The following is a 19,965-nucleotide window of genomic DNA, read 5'->3' as shown; positions in this document are numbered from 1 at the left end:
AAGACTGCTGAAGGAGGACCTGTCAGTGGAAGACACCGCATACCAGTGTGAGGAGGCAATAGTACAAACACTGCCTTCTCAGAGACCCTCCATTGTGTCCCCAGAAGACCCCCAGACTGAATATCAAGATGATTCGCACCTCCCTGCATCCCAGAATGCCACAGGCTTCTGAGGAACATTTCCCAAAGTCTGAAGATGGTGGGCGTTAGGTCACCTGTCTCAGCCAATCGGATGTCAGCATTGCCGGGCTGCCATTGTCAGGGCTGTGATGAGGCACTTATCTGGCTGTAACATCTGCGATGCTGTGTTTGATTCATGGTGGAGACGAGCCAGCGTTATGTATAGATTAACACGTTTCCATCAGGAGTGTAATGGGGAGGGGGCGGCGGCTGTTATAGCGATGATGGATGTACTGAACAGAGTCACCACTAATGTATAGAACTGTCAATCATGTGGAATATAATGCATAAATAGTGAGGTGTATAATTCTATGTGACTGGCACTGATCGCTCAGCTAGACCCAAAGCATTCCATCGCTATTTTCTGGGCAAATGTCTCCATTACGTAAGACTGGTGAGAATATACCGGCTTATGCAATAACGTCTTTGTGATCTTACTGCATTTATAAGTAAAAGTTGTAACGCATATAGGAGTTGATTCATTGTTCAGCCACGCTTCTGTCCGGAAGAGTGAAGCATACAATTCAATGAAAAGTATGCTTCACCACTGCTGTTGCGCTGCCGCCCACCGTTCTATTGCAACGTCCCCGCCACACTGTGACTGTCATTGTAGGGGAAGCATTGCAGTGCAGGGAGCCACGTTACCAAACGGCAGTTATGCTGCACCGCAACGCTTCACTGTGAGTGGGGCCTTTAGTCCTTTTATTTTCTAGGTAAGATAAAAAATGATCTACCAAAAGTAAGCTTTGGAGAAAAGGTCCCCTATTCAACTAACTATTCACACAGGAAATCATTTTTCAGATTATCTAAAAAATACCTTTTCAGCATCTAAAAATGTAAAATGTTTTAAAGAGTTGGTAGACAAGTAATATCAAACTTATAGCAGTGTTCTCCCCAGGCCCTTTTAGGCGGGTGCTCCACCCTACTAATTTTATTGAGCACCCGGCTGTTATCAGCTCACCTCCTCCTATGCTGTAAGCAGAGTTGCACACAGAAGCACTAGCCCTGCATTCTCTCATTTTGCCCCACCCGGCTGGAAAAAGATTCTGGGGAGAACATAGTATATTATTGACTTTCTTGGTGGGGGCTTTAAAGGCATTTTATTGATAAGATGTGAGAATATCTCTTGCAAGAGAACTCTAGAACAAAGTTAACTGAAAAGGGGCCAAGGGCCCATATGCAATTTTCACGCCTACAATGGCCCAGATTCAATTAATTTTTTTCTCCTGAATTTTCTCCTAGGAGATAATTTTTATCTTTTTAAAAAGATTGCAATTTTTAAAAAAAATTGCAATTGACAAAGTACCAAAAATATGTGATAAACTACTAGTGAAATTATTCTAAGTATTTTCTTCCATGCTGGTGGTGTAATGTCTAGTTTTTGCCCTTTTTTCAATCGCAGGCGATTATCAAGATCGCCCTAAAAACGCTTGTGCAATGATTCCCTACGAGAGAGTTCACATCTGTGCGGTTCATTTCTGATTCGCAAAGTGATCAGCAAAGCGGTGCCTGTACCTTTTTCGAGGTGATTACGCCTCAATGGAAGGTACAGGAAAAACGCAAAACGCTCACAAAATCACTTTGTGCAGAAACTGCATTCGCGTTTTTAAGAATAAATATATTGTATTTATTCTTTTCCGGGTCAAAGAGTTCACTTGCGTCAGGGATTGAATGAAAAAAACACTCTGGAAAAGCTGTTAGAAAAGTGCTTTTAACAAAAACGCACCGCCAACACAAGCATCGGGAATCGCAAAAAAAAAAAGTGTCAAAAAACACTCAATGCGAATGCCAACACGATCGGAATGCAATGTGAACAAGGCCTTAAAGGACTTACGAGCCCAAATACGTTAAAAAGAGAAGTACATTAATCACTTTTAAATGCACGGAGGACGCCATCCACACCCTCCATGCAGTTCCGCCGGGTCCCCGCAGTGTGATAGTCGGGCTCTCCTTCCTCTCCTAATATGGCCGCCGGAGCTGGCCGCGGCTGCGCAGCTCTAGGGCCTCCCCTCGATCCACGCACAGTAGGCCCTAGAGCTGCGCAGCCGCACTAACGTGTATGCGGACTGCGCAGCGCAACCAGCTCCAGCAGATTGGTGTCCTTCGTGCATTTAAAAGTGATTAAGGTACTTCTCTTTTTTAACGTATTTGGGCTCGTAAGTCCTTTAAAGGTATTTTATTTACAAGTTGTGGAATATCACTTAGGGCAAAACTCAGGAGAAAAAGTGAATTGCATATGGGCCAGTGCTTTTTAAGCCACCAGCAAGTGAGAAAATGCTCAAAATAATTTTGGTAGTACTTTTTCACCTACTTTTGTTCTGTTATCTACTTTTTGGTACTTTTTCAATTGCAAAGTGCTGAAAAGCTATTTTAAAAAGAAGTTGAAAAATATCTCTCCTAGGAGAAAACTCAGTAATTGCATATGAGCCCTTCTCATTGCATATGAGACAGAACATTCACAGAAAAAGAGTACTTCTTCAACTACTTTTTTGGTGCTGAAAGGTTATTTTAAAGAGACACTGAAGCGAAAAAAAAAAAAATATGATATAGTGAATTGGTTGTGTACTATGAATAATTACTAGAAGATTAGCAGCAAAGAAAATATTCTCATACTTTTAATTTCAGGTATATAGTGTTTTTTCTAACATTGCATCATTCTATAATATGTGCAGATTACACAACACTCAGCATTCAAAATGATTCTTTCAGAGCAGTCTGTGAAGTAATGACCTCTCCTCTAGCAGAGGAAAAGTAAATAGTCCAGGAACAGTTGAGATAATAAAAGTCAGATAACAGCCCTCTCCACGACTAAAGGGGCCTATACACTCAGCCGAGTTTCTGGCCGACGGATCGATCCTGATCGATTGATCGTTTGCAAATCGGTTGGCCAATCGACCGATCGATGGCCGATTTCGATCGATTTCAAATCCATCGAACTGGCAGGGTGGAAAATTTAGGTCGATCTGATGAGATTGCTTATCAGTTTGCATTGGCCTTAATGGAAATCTGATGGCAAAAAAATGCCATCAGATCAAATTTCAATAGATTTCAAACTGAAATCTATTGGAATTCTATCCTGGTAAAAAATGTTCTAAAAACGCATCAGATAGATCATCAGATGCATTTCTTATCTATCTGCTGCCAATCTGACGAGTGTATGGGCACCTTAACTTAGTCGGAGAGCTTAATGGCTTGTTTGCATAGAGATAACAACTGGAGTTTCTCAACTCTTCCTGTACTGGAAACAATTAGACTGATGTATCTGATCTTAATGTTTTATTTCTTAGCTGTGCTACACATACAAATCATAATATCATCATTTTTTTTTTTCGCTTCAGTGTCTCTTTAAATAGAAAATGAAAAATTATCTCCAAGAGAAAACTCAGGAGAAAAAGTGAATTGAATAAGGGCATCAGATTTTTTTTTCTTTTTTATGCAAATGAACACCTCTAAAATTACATTGCAATAGAACCTCAGTTATCTGACACCTGTGGGGATTGGTATATGTGGGAGAATTGTGGTTTACTATTAAAAATAGGCCTAACTAATCCTGTACTATACTGTCCCTTATAGTATAGCCACACCATAAACTCTGGATTAAGGTTGAAATGCAGTAATTAAAAATGAAATAAGGGCTGGGATTAATAGCAGCTTTGTCAGCCGTGCATTGGGATCTCTGGTGATTCCAGAAGTGCTAAGCTAGTGAAAGTCAATGGAGGTGACTCTAGAGGAGTGATCGCCATTTCCTCAAACCGCATTCGCGGGTCCTGCACCATTTTTGGAGCAATTGCACTCCTATACAAAGTATTGGATCGCCGAAAAATCCAATTTCAATCACTCATACAAAGTCATTTCTCAGCAGTTTTAATACCCAACCTGATATAATGAACTGGTTGTGTAGTACGTATAATTACTAGAGCATTAGTATGAAAGAAAATATTCTCATATTTTTATTTTCAGTTATATAGTGTTTTTTATAATGTTGCATCATTCTCTAATATTTGCAGTTTACAGGCTACCCAGCATTCTAAATGATTTTACATAGCAGGCCAGTGAACTATTGACCTGTCCTCTGGGGAGAAAAAGAAGATACAGTGACTGACAGTTGAGATAACAAGCTTCAGAAGACAGAGCTCTCTGCGACTTTGAAAGTCGTGCAGCTCAATGGCTCTTTTGCATTGATAACGACTGGAGTTTCTTAACTCTTCCTGTACTGGAAACAATATTAGGCTTATGTCTCTGCTCCTAATGTTTTATTTCTTAGCTGTACTACACATACAAATCATCATATCATAAATGTTTTTTCGCTTCAGTGTCTCTTTAAATGTATGTATATATATTGTATATAAAAAGAATATATATATATATATATATATATATATATAGACACACATATGTATGGACAGCTGATGAACTGTGCCGCTGTTAGCAGTACGATTAGCGCTAGGTTGTCACATCTCCGGCGGTGTCACAGCTTGGCTTGCCCGCACAGAGGAGCAGCAGTAAATTGATATTATTACTGATGACACCTCCACCCCCGGTGGCTGCAGGTGCTTTAGTGGTGTAATGACCGAGGAAGCAGCTGTCAGCCAGGACCATTATGCTATATTACAGGAACATATACCTATAGCCCACCGTACATTTCAGCTGCATCCAGGAGATCACAGCCTGCCACTGACAATCAGAACGGAAAATTTTGGTCAGTACTCCGAGGTTCTTCAAGCGTCATATACGTGGCTTTGTACACACGGGATGTTTCCCTGCATACGGAGCATTCTTCTGTACATTCTGTTTACCTCTGGAGTCTTTCAGGCCTACTGCGAGCTTCTAGTAAGTTGGAATTTACCTTATTTTTTTAGGGCTCAAACCCACTAGCAGCCATTTCTAATCGCTAGTGATCTGAAAAAGCTCTTGGTAATGCAATGCTATGGGGGATTTTTATAAAATCACATCGCTCAAGTGGGATCACACCCATAGCATTACATTAGCAAGAGCTTTTCAAATCACAAAGTACTCAGAAACGCGCTGCAAGTGGGTTCCAGGACTTAGAGTATTTTTTATCAATCATTAGGAGAGTTGAGGAAAGAAAATTGTACAAATGTTGGTGTTGTGCTCCGCAGATTCTTCTGTATTTTATGTAAGTGATTTCTCCATACTGATATTAGAGGAGAGCGATTGGCGGAATCGTTAGTGGGCATCTGTCCGACTGCGTTTGCACTATTTCTCACTGCAACGCAATAAATTAAACACATTTTCTACACACTGTTTTGTGCTGGGACACCAGTCAACATTAATTTGGGCAATCTCCACAATCAATACTGATTAGGCAGCTGGACTGTGAGATCTATGCTCAATATGAACCTCTGTACATGTGTTGTCTAACCTTGCAATGCCCACCGTTGTAGCCACCTATTCTATTAGAGTTTAACGCATTAGGTGTATTTGACGAATATCAGAGAATACAAGTGATCCAGCAAGCTTGGACAGGGTCTAGATAGGAGCCTCATTTACTAAACTTTCAGAAATCCTCATTTTGTTCTGATATGACCCAGTTAACGACCATTAATGTTCAACACGTAATGGAAGATTTGTAGTGGTTTGCTTCATAATTTCAGCCTGGTACACTCCTTCAGTTTTGATTGGACAATTGTACTAGCTCCATGTAGTATGAGGACCAACAAATTTTGAATACTACGAACAAATTGTGTCGGTAAACCCTCATACTACATGGAGATGGTAAAATTGGTCAGTAATTGGCCAATCGCAATTGAAAGTGTGTACCGGGTGTTACACTGATTATCCAGAATGTTAAAATCACCTGTGTAATATTGTGTAGGCCTTCTTTGTGCCATCAATCATCTATGACCCACTGAAGCGTTGATGCCATATGATCTCTGAGCGTGCCCTATGGCATCACCAAGTTTTAGCAGCAGATTATTTAAAGAGAATCTGTACTCTAAAATTCTTACAATAAAACACATACCATTCTATTCCTTATGTTCTCCTGTGCCCCTCTGTGCTGTTTCTGCCACTCCCTGCTGCAATCCTGGTTTGTAATTAACAGTTTTAGGCAGTGTTTACAAACAAAAGACTGGCTTCTAACCAGAGTATCATAGGCTGAGAACTAGCTTACTGTGTGACTCATGCAGAGCTTGGAGGGGGTGTGTAAAGCTTCTGCCAATGACAAGCAGTGCTGCACATTCCACACATTCCAGCCTCAGCCCGACAGACAAGACAGAAGAAAGGAGATACGATTTATTACGGAGAGAGTGCAAGTAGGAAAGGCTGCAAAGACAGACCACATTAGAACAGTAATAGGAACTTATAGGACAGAAAAAATAAGGCTCAAAATTTTGTTACAGAGTCTCTTTAAAGGGTACTGGAACTGACATGTGACATGATAAAATAAAAATGTGTATATACAGTGCCATTCCAGGCACAGGCAAGATCTCAGCCTGCGGCTCTCAAAATCTGTTCTACAGGATTTGGATGGTGTATTGGCTTGTGACCAGGTACTTTTAAAGTGGACCTGAACTCTTGCACAGGACAGAAGGAAAGCATAGAAATGCACTCTATTTGTATTTAGAGAGTTTAGCATGTCTAATTCCCCCTCATTTGTGTCTAATCTCAAATTGTAATTTGATCCTCCCCTGTGTCACATTTGAAAGCACAGGATGTTAATATGTCTGCTTCCATGAATCAGGAAGTAGAAACTGTGCAAAATTATTTTAGGATTTGTATCAGCTGTAACAAAGAATATACTGTAATATTTATTTCCTTTTAAGCAATACCAGTTGCCTGGCTATCCTGCAGCTGAAACAAGCATGCAGCTAATCCAGTCAAAGTTCAGTCAGAAACATCTGAGCTGCTGCCTGCTTGTTCAGGGTCTATGGCTAATTTATTAGAGACACAGGATCAACAGGACAGCCAGGCAATCTGCATTGTTGAAAAATAAATAAATATGTCAGCCTCAAATCCCTCTCACCTCAGGTGAGCTTTAAAGTGAATGATTTGAAATCGGCGCATCAACGAGCTTTTACTGAGATAAAAACAAGACAAGGTCTACTGCAGAGTGCTGCACAGGAACATATCTATCCTGTGTCTGCAATGTGGTTCTGAGCTTTGCATTATATAAGTTTAGGATATAGATTGTATAAATTTAGGATATACAGTACAGGGCTCCTAATGCATGTGTTTCTGTATAGATCTGTATGGTAATGTATCTACCATAGCAGTTCTGTATTATATAAGGATTCCCTCTTGTCACACATGATGTGGCCACACAATGTATAGACTTGCCTTTTGACTGTAATATTATCCAGCGCAAACAGTTTAAGTAGTTAATGCGTTGCAGTGACAATCGGGAAAGCTGTTAGACCGTAGTCTGCGGCGTATCACATCTGTGAACCGTGTGTGCCATTTTTTTTTCCCGGCAGGCCTGGTGATATCATGTGATGTGCGCAGTGTCACGCTCTGCAGACGACTCTCCTCCGTGACGCCTTCTGTTCAGTTTTACACCTCCGATGGGTTGCCATGTGAATTCCTATATCACCGCGCAGTCCCCGAGCCTACCATCCCCTATAGGGAATTACACTTCACATAGTCCCTCTGCGAGGCTTCCCAAATCTGTCACCACTTCCTTCCCTCCGCTTATTTCCATAAGACAGCATGGCCAAAGTAATGGTTGCATCAAGCATGTGTCTGTCTTCCTGCATGGCTGCTACTGGGATACAACCAAGGAAAATCCATGGTTTGCTTGTCATTCAATACAGTATATCACAGTCTGGATCAAATGGAGTTGAGGCCCATACACACAACTAAGGTTCTTCTAAATCAGGGGTGTCCAAGCTTTTTAGGCCAAGGGCCATATCACCATTCTTGAGATTGCTAGGGTGCCGAACTAATGAAATTAAACACATTTTGCCATTAGGTACAATATGCCTGTGACATTTTGTCAAAATATTTCCATGGGAAATAACCCATATACTGTGTGTGTAGTTAGCACAGTAGCAGCTGGCAGCTGCTAATCAGTGGCTGTTACTGCTGCTGGCACCGGCATGTGACACTGCAGCTCTTGGCCTGCGGGTTGCATTGAATTAACAACTGTAGGGAGCTTTGGGGCTACCAGAAATGGGTCCAGACTTTGACATGTATGCTCTAAATAGTTGTTTATTTTGTACCCCTTTACAAAGTGTGCATGGGTGTCCCTCAACACCTGCTGAATGCTTATTGGAGAATCATGCCCAATCTCTATTGCCATTTCAACTTTGGGACCCCAACATCTCAACATAACACTGTAGGGTTTGTCCCAGTGTAAGAAGTATAGGATGCTCCCAAAGATTAACTGGGCTCTGTTCATCTCTCTTGGCTGATAGAAAGGCCAAGATATATACAGTATACACAGTATGGAGAGAGTTATGTATGTTTATGTATATAAGCTGTTTTTGTTTCCCCCCAAAAAAGAAACGGTCTTAAATTATTTTTTGCTCCAGATGCATTAGGGTTTATATTGTACATAAACAAAAACATCAACATTTGTTCAAAAATAGTCTTGTCATCACATTCCGGAACATCATGGTAAATCTAGGAAACCCATTCCATCATGCATCTCTTGTAACTCTGTTTACTTTTTTCCATTCAATATGTAAAGAGAGCCTGGCACGTGCTCTTATTGTTTTGTTTTTGTGAGGTCTTTTAAGAACAAATTGTTTGGTCTGCTTTACTGCATGGGTTCGGTATCACAGAAAAATAGGAAAAGACGCCTGTTGTGGGCCCTTGCCAGCAACCTCGATCAGTCTCAAATTGGTTTGAGGAACATCAATCAGAGTTGAACCTGCTTCCATGGCCAGCTCAGTCCCCTGACCTCAATCCTATGGAGCATTTGTGGGATGAAGTCGAAAGATCACTTCAAAACTGGTGGAAAGATGGAAACGTCACCATCCAATCTGACCCAACTTAGAGCTTCCATTATGTCAGCATGGGCCAACATTCCTCAGTAGCGGCATTAGCATATTGATTCCATGTCAAGAAGAATATCTGCTGTGATCAGAGCTAAAGGTTGACCAACTCGTTATTAGAGGGTGTCTCTAATTTTTTGTGCCACTCAATGTGTGTGTGTCCGCGTGCGCGCTCGTGCACAGAGGAGGAAACTGCTTGCTTGGCAGTTGTAAATAGCTTTTATTTCCCACAATGCTTCAAGGTTCACAGGCAGTAAACTGTTAGGACCATGGCCCTGGCATCACATTGAGAGAGGGGTTTCAACACAATATCAGCCACACAGCCGATCCTGATGATGAGAAAAGATTTCTCATGGGAAAGGGATATCAGCTACTGATTTGGATGAAGTGCAATCCTGAGTTAAAGTTCCTCTTTAAGGTTGGCCACCCTGGTACTCTCATAGTTGAGCCGTGCTGTTTATATTTCCCCCCCTCTCCTCCATGTTGTCTGCAGATGAGAAGTGCCTCTATTTCATTTCATAAATTCTACCCTCCGAACATTTGTTTAAGCCGACTTCCATCACAACAGGTGCGCAATTATTTTATGAGTTCAATATTATCCGCCACCCAATTTAGTCGGGCCAAGACGCTGCTCGCCTGATTATTTAATCAGCACTGATACTTAACATTCCTGCAGGAATCAAGAGCCTGTTAAGATGTCTCCTCAACTAATGCTACACGACGGCGTCTTTACATAATGTGATTGTTCTGCTGTCAGCTGAGCACTTATTTCTGTAGACAGTGATTGTTCCTCTATTACCTGAATACCTAGCTAGCTGGCAAGACAGATAGATCACTTGGTAGCAATAATTTAAAGAGGAACTGTAACAACATATAGTCGAATACAGTACATTATTAATGATACCCACTTTAAAATATCCTAGTTTATTATGTCCCACTGAGCATTCTGGAAGACCAGATATCTTTTCTACTGGCTTTACAGCTCTCAGTAAACCAATATTCCACAGAGATCACTTTCCAGTACTAAAACATTGCCGCCTATCCATGCGTGCTGCTATGAAAGACACTGTACTGTAGACCTGAAGAAGCGGACAGGTCCCGCGAAACGTGTCGCCTTTTCTGGTGTCAAAAATTAAACAAACCTGTTAAACCTTCAATCTGAGGTAAGATCATTTCATTGCCCATGCACAATCAAGTGTATGTAATCCTTGGGATGCTTCCTCCCAATTTGTGTACATTTTACCCCCTTTGGCTTTTTTCATCTGCAGGAATAGTGGCCTGGAGTACCACCCTCGAAAAGTCCACATTGCTCATTGACCTAGTTCTGTTACTGTATATATAGCAAGAGACATCCATCTAGCAAATGATTAAAGTACAAAGTAACTGTCCAATATAACATTTGTGGTTTTGGATCACCCCGAGCTGCTTGGTTACTGTGTTGTACTGGTCCAAGCCATATCCCAAAGAGCCATATGAATCCCTGCCATGCACTGAGGAGGACCCAACAGTCCAAAACAGGCTGTCTGCATGTGGAGTTGATGCGGCTCTGTAAAATGTAAAGCTATAGGCACACTATACACCAGCGGTTCTTGATGCAAGCCTGTACTCAGGGGCATAAAGAGATAATTTGCATATTCAGTACCAGGGCATTGTGGGTAACCACAGATGTTCACTTAAAGCTGAAGTATGGCAAGTACCTTCTGTTTTAAGAAGGCAAATCACACCAAGCATTATTAGAGATCTGTCCCTGATTTAAAGCAATTAAAACACTGCAGCAGATGAATAGGATACATATTAAACATTGGTACTCAGCTATATGTATAATAGCCACAAAAAAAGCAATCACAAATAAGGAGAGCTGGACCCCAAATAAAGCATAACTATGCATGCCCTGGGTGCAAACCAAAAAGGACAAAGCAACATCAGTGTGAGCTGTAAATACAACCTAAATCCGCAAAAGATGCCCTGTAAGAAAATCCTGCTTACTCAGGTGGCCCCGTGACAAAGTACCTAGGAGCACTGCTGCGCGGTTTCTCACGTGTTCCACATTTGCTGCTGCTTCATCAGAGATAAGAAGTGATACTTCGGGGTCTCTCGTTCTGTTACTGATCTAAAGGGGAGCAGAAATGATGCAACAATAACACAAAAAGGCACTTTAGAATAAAACATTATTTCCAGTTAAAGTAATAAAGCTGCATTTAGATTTTGGGAAGTGTGTAAGCCAAAGAACTTTTCTGCACTCCCGTGTGTGTGTGTGTGCGTGCGTGCGTGTGTGTGTGTGTGTGTGTGTGTGTGTGTGTGTGTGTGTGTGTGTGTGTGTGTGCGCGTGTGCGCGTGTGCGTGTGTGCGTGTGCGCGTGTGCGTGTGTGCGCGTGTGCGTGTGTGCGTGTGTGTTTGTGTGTGTGTGTGTGCGTGCGTGCGCGTGTGCGTGTGTGCGTGCGTGTGTGTGTGTGTGTGTGTGTGTGTGTGTGTGCGTGTGTGCGCGTGTGCGTGTGTGCGTGTGTGCGTGTGTGTTTGTGTGTGTGTGTGTGTGTGTGTGCGTTTGTGTGTGTGCGTGTGTGCGTGCGTGTGTGCGTGTGTGCGTGTGTGCGCGTGTGCGCGTGTGCGCGTGTGCGTGTGTGCGTGTGTGTGTGTGTGTGTGTGTGTGTGTGTGTGTGTGTGTGTGTGTGTGTGCGTTTGTGTGTGTGCGTGTGTGCGTGCGTGTGTGTGTGCGTGTGTTTGTGTGTGTGTGCGCGTTTGTGTGTGTAAGGCACATCTAGGTTGAGTTTATGCCTTCACCATATTGTTGTAGCAATAATAATAGAATGATGTAACCAATGAACAAGAGTTGCAAAGCACCATAAATACACATATTTTACGAGTCGAGCGAGACCTGCAATAAATAACCTTTTTATTGCCCATTTACCGCCACTTGTCGGGGAGGCTTTGGCGCAGCGCGGGAGAATTATAACGATTCTTTCCTGTAAATATTGTCAATTGTTCTGTAAAGGCCTTTATTCAGCGCAGCGTATAACACTCTGGTTTATGGCGGGCTGGATGCCGTCTGGCACATTTACGATTTTTAAATTAAATTTTGCATTTAGTACAATAAAATGTAAAATGTTTATTCTGTTCCTTTACAAACAAGTCGTTGTTTTATTGCTCAGCGGACGGCGTTTGTTCTGTTAATTCGCCACGGTTTATCTGCGGGTCAGGTGGCGGCTGTCCTGTAAGCGTTATTGTCCGTAGATGAACATTATCACCAGCGGGGTAGTGAGGACAGCATTTAAAATGACGGCTGCTGGATGCATTCTGTGTTATTTCAGTGGGAACAAAGCTTAGGCCCGAATGCTGGGGACACTGGTTGGTTTTTAGTGACACTCAATAAGTTCTATGGATACTAGGGATGAGTTTCCGATCGGAAATAGGCTTTCGGTGGCGGAAATTTGGAATTCCGCACAATACTGCAATACTCGCAATTTTCAGGCCTATCACAAGACTTGGAAGTTTTGGGCCAATCAGAGAATCAGTGTTGTACCCCGGAAATCTAAATTCCCTGCAAATACTGAGAACTATGACTCGAAATTTTTAGGCCAATCACAAGACTTGAAAGTGTTAGGCTAATCAGAGAATTAGTAAATATACTGCTGAATTTCGCAGAATACTTATTACCTTGAACAAGTTTTAGGCCAAGTATTAGGCCAATCAGAGGTTTCAGATTTTAAAGTGCCCAATAAAATTATCCTTTTATGCAAAATTGAGTGACTACTGTGTAAGGTAGGCCAACTCTTTTTATTTTTCTACTATATATATATTTTATGATAAGACTTTATAGAGCCTTTTGCATTTTACACAAAATATATATTGTTAACACACAATCCACTGCCTGAGCACCCCAAGGGCGCCTCCTACTTATTTCTGTGCATATCTCCCCTGACTAGGGGTCGCCACCGAGTTAGGATCTTTTTACCAGGAGTTGCGACCTCCATTCACATCAACCCAAGGCCGAGTGGTTGCCTCACGTGCAACCTGGCCTTGTGAGTATATTTCTTCATTTGACATATCTACATTCATTTACATACGATGCTGCACCATACTGGGCTCCCAGTGTCCTCCCGTCCCTTCTTCTACCCTCCCAACATTTTTATAGCTTCACTTATCCTTAAAAGGACCACTATCGCAAACATTTTAACCACCCTGGTGTTCTATTAAGATCGCCAGGGTGGCTGTGCAGCAGTATTTTTTGAATTTTTTTTTTCATCAAGTAGCTAGCCTAGCGCTAGCTACATGATTCCCCCATCCCTGCAGAATCCCTCCCACCCTTCCGATCGCCGCTGGCGATCAAACCCACCAGGAAATACCGTTCTGAAAGGGATTTCCTTTAGGGCTTATCCCGTCACCATGGCGACGAACTGAATGACGTCGTGACCTCACAGGGAATCCCGATCCAACCCTCAGCGCTGCCTGGCACTGATTGGCCAGGCTGCACACGGGGTCTCGGGGGGGGGGGACCTGTTACGCGGCAGGTAGCGGCGCATCGGCGGCGATCGTCCCACACGCAGCTAGCAAAGTGCTAGCTGCGTGTTTTAAAAAAAAAATTAACAAAATCGTCCCACTAGGGCCTGAGCGGTGCCCTGCGGCGGTTATGGACAAGCTGAGCTCGTCCATACCGCTAAGGAGGTTACAATACAAGCCTATAAAATGCATACTTCTCCTAGAGTCAAATGCACACAAATTACACACAAATGCGCACAAATTACTTTTTTTTCCTATGTTGCTGTCACTCACAGTAGGTAGTAGATCTTGGACTAGTCCATATCATCATGGGGTATTCCCATGTTTTTTTTTTTTTTTTTTTTACAAAACTACATCCTGGAAAGGATCTACTGTATTTAAAATGCTGACCATTATGGCAGTTTCACTGAGCAACTTCCATTCAATAAGTGCTTTTGTGAATAAATGCCTGAGAATCATATGAACTAGTCCAGTTCCTGACAGATCCGTCAGATTTTCACTACCTATTGTAGGCAACAGCAACATAGGAAAAAAAAATTAAAGTGCATTTTACTTTGGAAGAAATTTACTTTTTATATGAATGTATTTTAAATGTAACATTTTTTGGCGATGTTTGTCACACAGACCTTGTTCGCCATCCTGATTCCCTTCCAGGGAAGAGGAAACTCCACCGTCTTTTCTGTTGAAGTTCTTTTTATTTGGCTGAGTTATTTCTGCACTTGTTAGGAGTCATTTGAGGAGCGCGGTGCTCTCTATAGTATCTATGGAAACAATAATGGCACCTAGAGTGCAGCTCTTAATCCCTCTCCCGCGATGCCTTTTATTGGCTGTGCGATTGTTCCGTGTGATCGCAGCCTCTAGCCGCCTCCAAGTAACAAGCTGCCAACTGTCTATCCATCATTGTTTCTCAGAGATGAAGAAGCGTCATCATCCTCACCAGGCCATCCGGGAGGCGGTGGGGGGCCCTCACTGGACGGAGGGGTACGAATATTTGGTTGTAAAGCCAGATCTTTATCCTGTAGTATGTCTACCCTGGGGGCATTTCTGAAGTGGTACTGAAATCTTTTGCTTGTTAAGATAAATTCTAAATATGGTAGTATTTACTAAAATTACTGTTGCTCCTTCTTACTCTTTAAGCGTTTTTCTCTTCTTAATCTAGCCAGCTCAACACTGTGTTGAGATTTGACCATATAATGGTCAGACATTTAGCACTTCCCTGTGGGTTTAGTGACTTCCTCATCAACACCATCCTTCTGATGAGTTATACTGTCTGCAGAGACGGGCTCCCTCCCAAGCCAGCTATGAACACACAGAGCAGCTGTCTTGTCTTTGCACACATAACAGCAGACAGCTTGACTCACCAGAAGGAAGATGGAGAGGCGGGAGTTAGCAGAGAGGCTGGGCAGTGCTGCAGATAAGGCTGTGCTAAGGTAGAATATTAATAGTTTTCAGGTGGCTGGAATAAAAAAAAAACGCTGAAGGGAATAGAGAGTAAGACAGCAAGGGACCAGGTCGACTACAGGGGGCTGGAAGAAGAAATAGATAAGTTAAACTGGGGTCCTTACTGTCACTTTAGGTTGCCTTTAATTAGTCTCTCATAGAAATGTAAAGTGGCACTCCAGGCAACAGTTTACCTGTAACATAACTGCCTTGAAGAGAGAATATGTATAAGAATGATGGTAAATGGGGGAGGACCCAGTTACGCATATCACAGCTCGGTCGTGTGGATAGCGATCTATCGAAGTAAATCAGCAGCACGTGTCTGTATTTTAGAACTAAAAAAACAGTGTGCGGACCTCGATGCATTCTGGGTGGAGAAATGAGGCCGACAAAACTTATTGTATTTTGCTCAGGAAATAATTATGCTTGAATATTTTTTGGGAGAAGCATAATTGGGATTTTGGAGTGTTTGCACAGGTGGGACAAACAGCCCCCAAATTCCTGAGCTTTAACGACTTGTTCAGTATAATTCGCTGGACGGAGCCAGCAGACGCTCGGCTGAAATTTCATTATCTGAGGGCTGGTGAACCGGGACGCTCCACCGAGGCTGCTCACACCAATGGGATTAATGCTGTTATTCTAAGAATACAAATACGGTGAACTGTGCTGATATTGTGTGAGGCTTTGACAGTTCATGCAGCCAATGGGATAAGTGCTCCAGTACAGGGCTCCAGTACCGAGTGTCGAATCGGTGAGGATGAGAGGAAAGGGGTTACATTTGCAGGATGTGCTTGGTTTTTGGGGATGTTGCTACTACTGATCTACTTATTTATGTAAATTTTGATATTTGCATGCAAATTTTCACATATGGACTGCAAAACTTTGCGTTTCCATTGATTTCCATTGTATGCGATTCACATGTCCGTTGCAAAAAATACCCATACTTGTAGGGGGTTTTGTTGCAGAAAATTAAGATATATAAATTAGCATGAGGTTTCTTTTGTACTGCAAACCACAATACCGATTTCTGATTTGCGAATTTCACCAGATGTTGGCAACACAAGAAGAAAAACGCAGAGAAAACGCAACATGCAGGACTTTCTTTTTAGCCGTATCATATAAAAATTGGAATTGCTTGTAACTTTGCATCAAAATCGCATGTAGTGTAAAAGAGCCATAAAAACGCTGAAGGCGAAGGCAAATTCGCAAACATACAATTTGTGTGCGAAACCTGTTATATGTAAAAGGGGCCTAACTGAAGTGTTGATATTATCCACAGACATCAAGGTGGTGTTTCCAATGTAAACAATGTCTGTAACAAAGCTGTACATTAGAACAGAACTAAAATATGTAAGGCATTTTTTGGTCAGTCCCTCATTTTGAAGGGAACCTGACATGAGTAGTAATGGTCATGTCTAGGAGGACTCATGGAGAAGCATGTGATCAGCTTGGTCAAGTGATAGATATGTAAATCTCTGATTTGCCAGTCTTTAACCACTTCACAACTGAGGGGTTTTACCCCTTCAGCATCCAAGCAATTTTCACCTTTCAGCTCCTTCCATTCATTTGCAAATAACTTTATCTCTACTTATCAGAATGAAATGTGTTAAATGTGTTTTTTTTATCACTAATTAGGCCTACTTTGGGTGGTACATTATGCCAAGAATTTTTTTATTCTAAATGTTTTTTAATGGAAAAATAAGAAAAAAATTGGAAAAAAATCCTTATTTTTCAGTTTTCGGCCATTATAATTTTTAAATAATGCATGCTACCGTAATTAAAATCCACGTAATTGTGCCCATTTGTACCGGTTATTACACCATTTAAATGATGTCCCTATCACAATCTCTGGTGCCAATATTTTATTAGGAAATAAAGATGCATTTTTTTTCAGTTTTGCATCCATCATTAATAAAAAGCCCATCATTTATAAAGTAACAGTATTATACCGTCTTGACATACATATTAAAAAAAGTTCAGTCCCTAAGAAAACTATTAATGCATTTTTTATAATTGTAAATTTATTTCATTGTATTTTTTTACAAAAAAAATAAATGTTGGTAACTATTGGGGAGTGTGGGAGGTAAGGGGTTAATTTAAAATGTAAAAACAGGTCTTTGCATTTAAAAAAAGTACTTTTAGATGTAGTTTTACTATTTGGCCACAAGATGGCCTCAGTCTTTTTTTTTGTTATATGTCCTGTAAGCGAAATATGTATGCTTACAGGAAGTGTACTGAAGATGGGAAACTTTTATTTATTAGAATGATCGTGCAGCTTCTCATAAAAGGCGCCGATAATTGCTACGGGAACTTAGATCAATGATTAGGAATTGCTTTCCCATTCATTGATCTCCTGGCGGGCAGATGGCAACATGAACGAGCGCACAAATAAGCGGGAGCGCTTTCAGCAGTGGTAGCAGCGGGAGTACGTATATTTACTCCCCTGGGCGGTTAGATGAAGTCTGCAGGGGAGTAGATATACTGTACTGGAGCTGTGAAGTGGTTAACATGTGCTAAAGCAGGATGTGATCACAGCAAATCAGAGCTTTGCAAATCCATCAGCTGATCAAGCAAATCACATGCTTCCCAATGAGTTCTCCTAGACACGACCATCACTAGTGATGTGAGAGGGATATGAAGGCTGACATATTTATTAACCTTTGACGTTTCTGTCATACTTGGTGTCGCGGTACTCTACTCCATTGCAACTCATTGCAGTGCCCATTATTGTCTATAAGACATGCCACAGTGCCCGCAATGTGTCGGAAGTAATGCATGGGCTACTGTGCATTACCCTGCGTTTCCCAGAAGTGGAGCAAAAGTTCCATGTTCACTTTTTTTTTTTACGGTCACACCGCGGCTATAATGTGCGGTGCGACTTGCCTAGTGATCGTCCAACAAACGTCGGACGATCGCACTGCTATAGTGTAAAAGTACCCTTAAACAATACAAATAATCTGGAAGTCATGCTGATCCTCTGCCTCTAATACTTTTAGCCACGGCCCCTGAACAAGCATGCAGATCAGATGTTTGACTCAAGTCTGACTGGATTTGCCGTATGTTTGTTTCAGGTTTGTGATTCTGACACTACTGCAGCTAAAGAGTTCAGCAGGACTGCCAGGCAACAGGTGTTGTTTAAAAGTAAATTACAATGGCAGCATCCAGATACCTCTCACTTCAGGTTCCCTTTAAGTGGTTCTAAGCACATGTAAGTACAGAAATGCTTTATATAAATGGTGGCGGGACAGTTAGCTGGGGAGGTAAAGCACTATATGATGATGGTCAGATAGACTTGGTGAATATCTGCTCCGCTCTGCCCTACTTTTGTTCCCCCCAGGGGGGGCACATCGGGTATGGAAGACAAAGCTGCACCTCCGGTGTCCTCTGCGCACACTGAGCTTGTTCTGTACAGCAGGGCACAATGGAGGCATTTATAACATTCTCATTTACAGCAGATCAGCGCGGAGCATATGGGAGCGCCAACAATAGCGATCTGATGGCGAGACAAAGGGATGACAGTGCTCTGGTGTTAAGAAGTCATTCAGGACTTCATCATATCTCCTCAGCTGTTGTGTGCGGAGATAGAGGGAGAATGGAGAGCTTTGTGTTTGTTTTGCCTCTCAAAGCCTTTATCTTATGATGCATTTGGGGGCCTTTGGACTAGAAAGCGTTTTAACCTCCATGCGGACGCAGTAAAGCACGCTCTCCGGACATCACAAAGCTCTCTTTCATCTCTCTCCGGACCTCGCTGGCTGATTGTTTGCCGCCTTTAGCGCTTCCTCCGTTTGTTTTCCTCTTTGGCCCCCTTTTTCTTGTGACATTTGAAAGATGAGCAATTTATGAAAGACAGAGAGTTTAAAAATTGTTTTAAAAAATCCGGCACGGCTGAATGGCGGATGGAACGGCGAATCTGGCCTGTGAAGTGCGGACATCAGAGCTGGTGTAATGTGAGCTGCAGCGTCTATCAGAATGGCGCGACCTGAATAGGCAGCCGTGTGCAGGAGTGAAGGGCTCCCCTTCCTGGCCGCATTTCTCTTGATACGAAACCCGCAGCATAAACTTGTGTAACTTATACCGGCATCCGTGCCTCTATTCCGCCAACTAAATTCACGGTCGGTCCTTATAGGGGCTGTTCAGTGATGGAGACTGAGTTCACTTTAATACACAGAAAAGTTGGCACTAGTCTACTTTAAGGGACCCAGCAGGAAACCTCATAGGGAAATTCTGCCAATGTGATTGGGTGGACTCTCCCAAACTGCTAGGTTTCCAATAGGTTGTAGTAAATTATGCCCAGTCACAAGGCTTTGAGCAGTTCTCCAATAACAGAATCCTCTACAGCACGAAGCTTTGTGATTGGCCGAACAGTGTGGGCGTAGTTTACTACAACCTATCTGAAACTTAGCAGGTGGAGAGGGTGCTGTCCACCCAATCGCGTTAGCAGAATTTCCCTGTGAGGTTTCGAGCTGCGTTCTCTAAAGTAGACTAGCGGTGATAGTGAAATTGACCCCAAACATTTGGTAACTCAAGCTCTTGCACATTTTACCATGCGTATGTAATTAAGGAGTGTTTTCGGCAGGACAGTGAGCCTAGCAAGGCCATTCCACCTTTGTAAATAAGTATTTTGAACAGTTAAAGTAAACTTTTTGGCACTAGTCTACTTAAGGGGACCTAGCAGAGAACCTCATATGGAAATTCTGCCAACGTGATTGGGTGGACGGCACCCTCTCAAACTGCTAGGTTTCAGATAGGTTGTAGTAAACTACGCCCACACTATTCAGCCAATCACAGCGCTTTGTGCTGCAGAGGAATCTATGATTGGAGCATTGTCTCCTATGAAGTTTCCTGCTGGGGCCCCTAAAGTAGACTAGTGCCGACTTATCTACTGGGGGAGCAGC

At 42.3% G+C, this 19,965-nt stretch overlaps 1 protein-coding gene and 1 long non-coding RNA gene across 19 annotated transcripts in view; one reads left to right on the top strand and one right to left on the bottom strand.

Annotated features, from left to right (window-relative positions):
- LOC137538435 (uncharacterized) overlaps positions 1–19,965 on the bottom strand; it is a 407,510-nt gene that overhangs the window by 31,683 nt on the left and 355,862 nt on the right. The window contains exons 1-2 of one of the 2 annotated variants that reach the window (XR_011024785.1): positions 15,196–15,252; positions 11,123–11,246 (exon numbers count right to left, since the gene is read on the bottom strand). This is a non-coding gene — a long non-coding RNA (uncharacterized lncRNA). Of the gene's footprint in view, positions 1–11,122; positions 11,247–15,195; positions 15,253–19,965 lie in introns of those variants that run through there. The other variant, XR_011024784.1, reaches the window with a different exon arrangement.
- Positions 1–19,965, top strand: part of SOX6 (SRY-box transcription factor 6) — a 605,164-nt gene that overhangs the window by 373,499 nt on the left and 211,700 nt on the right. The window lies entirely within an intron of this gene.

The sequence above is a fragment of the Hyperolius riggenbachi genome, chromosome 11, assembly GCF_040937935.1.
Source record: "Hyperolius riggenbachi isolate aHypRig1 chromosome 11, aHypRig1.pri, whole genome shotgun sequence".
Taxonomy (NCBI): Eukaryota; Metazoa; Chordata; class Amphibia; order Anura; family Hyperoliidae; genus Hyperolius; species Hyperolius riggenbachi.
This window is presented reverse-complemented; position numbering and strand designations above follow the sequence as displayed.